The sequence below is a fragment of the Carcharodon carcharias genome, chromosome 31 (assembly GCF_017639515.1).
Source record: "Carcharodon carcharias isolate sCarCar2 chromosome 31, sCarCar2.pri, whole genome shotgun sequence".
In the NCBI taxonomy this organism is placed as follows: domain Eukaryota; kingdom Metazoa; phylum Chordata; class Chondrichthyes; order Lamniformes; family Lamnidae; genus Carcharodon; species Carcharodon carcharias.
This window is the reverse complement of record NC_054497.1, coordinates 21,025,254-21,028,229: the sequence shown is the minus strand read 5'-3', so window position 1 is coordinate 21,028,229 and position 2,976 is coordinate 21,025,254.

The window sequence follows — 2,976 nt, the reverse complement described above, 5'->3', positions numbered from 1 at the left end:
GTATGATGGTGCCGGAAAGGACATGGTTTAAGAGAGAACTGCCTAGCAACAGCGTTTGATTGGCTGCTGACCAGGTGACCAGGGTTTTGTGATAGCAATAGCCAGCTGAAGGATCCGAACCAAAAGAAAGAACTAAAAACCTCTCTCTCTCTCTCTCTCCTGTGCTTTTGGAAAAACTCCAATCATTCTGCCACAGTAACTAGCTGACTATCTCTCACATCTCCGTATCCTGTTTTTTGAGAAATCCCTGAAAAGGGAAGAAATCACTAGTCGAGACACTAAAAGTAGGTTTTTAACTTGTAAACTACAGGCTGGAAGTGCTGAGAGATCACCTCATTATCAGCAGCACAAGTCTGCAAGGAACTTGGAGGATTGCAAACAAAATCAACTCATCTAATCCTGTACTCCAGATTGATGCTATTGAACTGTTTTATTCCTCACCCTTAAAATCCTTGTTCTGTGTGTCATTTCTGTGTGTGTGTGTGTGTGTGTGTGTGTGTGTGTGTGTGTTTGTTTGTTTGTGTATAGGGTTTAAAAAGGGTTAGAGTAAGTTATTGAGTTAAGAGTTAGCAGTTCATATTTCTTTCTTTTGTTATTGGTTAAAAACAGTTTGTTCAATAAACAGCTATTTACTTGCTAAGTTTACAAACCTGGTCCTCGTATTCTGCTAATCTAATTAAACTACGCAGTGAGGTAAAATTGGGGCAATTTGGTGGTCTGATTGAACTTTCTCACATTTGTCACGGCAGTGGGGCTTGACATTACAGCGCACTATCCCCAGTGAGTTGTGACATTTCTCTGCTTTCCAATTTGATCCCTCTAGAAACAAACCCCAGTGCTTTGTTGGCTTTTAATGACCTTATTAACCTGTGCCACCATTTTCAGTGATTTGTGTATCTGTATCCTTAGGTCCCTCTGTTCCTCTATCCCATTTAGACACATATTTCCCAAAGAGTTTGTGGAGTATGAAGCCATATCTATTGATGTAAAGGGTGAACAACAGTGGTCTCACTGTTGGAACACCATTTCCCATCTTTTGCCAGTATAAGTAACTACTTTTAACTCCATTCTCTGTTTGCAGTTTTCTAGCCAGCTTGTTCCCCATTCTATTATTCATCTCCTGACTCTACACGTTCTGAGCTTGGTCATGACTTTACTATGTGGTACCTTATCAAAGGCTTTTTGGTGCAAATAGAAATAAATAAGTATGATCTGATAGCCATTACAGAGACATGTTTGCATGTCTCTGTAGATTGGGACCTGGATATTGAAGGATACGTGACATTTAGGAAGGAGAGGAAGCTAGGAAGAGGTAGAGGGGTAGCTCTGTTAATTAATGATGATATTAACACAATAAAGAGGGATGACCCAAGTTCAGGAAACCAGGATGTAGAGACAGTTTGGGTAGAGAAATGATAAAGGCAAGAAGTCATTTGTGGGCCTCCTAACAGTAACAACATGGTAGGGCAGAGTATAAAGGAAGAAATAATGGAAGCTTGTTGGAAAGGTTACATGATACTCATGGGGGATTTTCCTATACATATAGACTGGATAAATCAGATGGGACAAGTTTGCCTAGATGAGGATATCATAGAATGTTTTCCAGATAGTTTCTTAGAACAGCACATTCTGGGGCCAACCAGAAAACACGCTACACTGGACCTTGTATTGTGCAATGAGACAGTATTAATTAATGATCTTACACTGAAGGCACCCCTAGGTAGCAGCGGTAATAATTTTACATTCAGTTTGAGGGAGGGAAGAGTAGGTCCAAGGCTAATATTTTAAACTTAAATAGGGACAATTATGAGGAAATGAAAGCAGAACTAGCTAAAATGAATTGACAAATGAGGTTAAGGGATAGGTCAATAGAGATACAGTGGCAGAAATTTAAAGGGGTATTTCAGAATATTCAAACGAGAAAGAAAAATTCCATGGGGCGGATCCAACATCTTGTTCCAATGCTTGTTTGGGCTTTTTATGTCGGCCCACTGCAATCTCGTTGGTTCCCACAGTTTCTGCTCACACTCCCCATCCTTTGATTTCAATCTCTATCTCAACAGCCCTCCATATCGAATCCTGCCCACATTAACAGCTGCTCCAACCCTGCCATGCCCTATGGTGTCCCTGTGATCACAGACATGTTTAATCACTGACTGCATCTCGCCAATCTCCCTGTCCTCCACCAGCTCCACAACCTCTTTTTTAAAACTATAAAGGGCGCTATACAAATGCAAGTTGTTACTTTGTTGCTGTTTTATTTGTTATTGTCCATCTCTGATGTTTCCTTCACTTTACTTCAATATTAATTTACACTGTTACCCACCCCATTATTCGAGCACCTCTCTGACATCAATCCCTTTTTTACATTTCTACCCCTTCAGACTCGTCATTACCCCCCCCAACCCCACTGCCTGACTGCACCAACCCCCACCACCTGTCTCACTCTGCCCTCACACCCTGGCTCCGCACCCCCTGCCCATCTCACTCTGCCCACACCCCTTTCCAAGGTGCTTGAATGCTGCTGAACTGGTCTGGGGTGATGTGGCATTGAAAGTTTAATTGTAGGTCACAGCCACACATTCCAGATTTGACATGAAGTGACAGTTTGGAAAACAATCTACCTGCAAATAAAGGAGAGGCCAGTTTGAAGTAGCTATTTGCAGAACTGCCAGCTAATTAACAATTACAAGCTATTTGACGTGCCTGTAAATCCTGATTTTTGGCAGTGGAAGAAACAGCATGGAGATTAACGAAAGGCCTCAATTTCTAACTTAAAAATTGTTCAGTAGCCTTCAGGCTGCTCTCCCACCACTCACCCTGCTCCCTCACCACCCCACTGCTGTGCTGTGCTGTGGCTGGTTCTGGGACAGTGACAGACACAATCCTTCAAGGGGAGGAATCACAATCCAAAAATATGACTTTCTCTCCCTCGGCTCAGCCACTCAATAAGGGTTCCTCTAAGAGGCACATCCT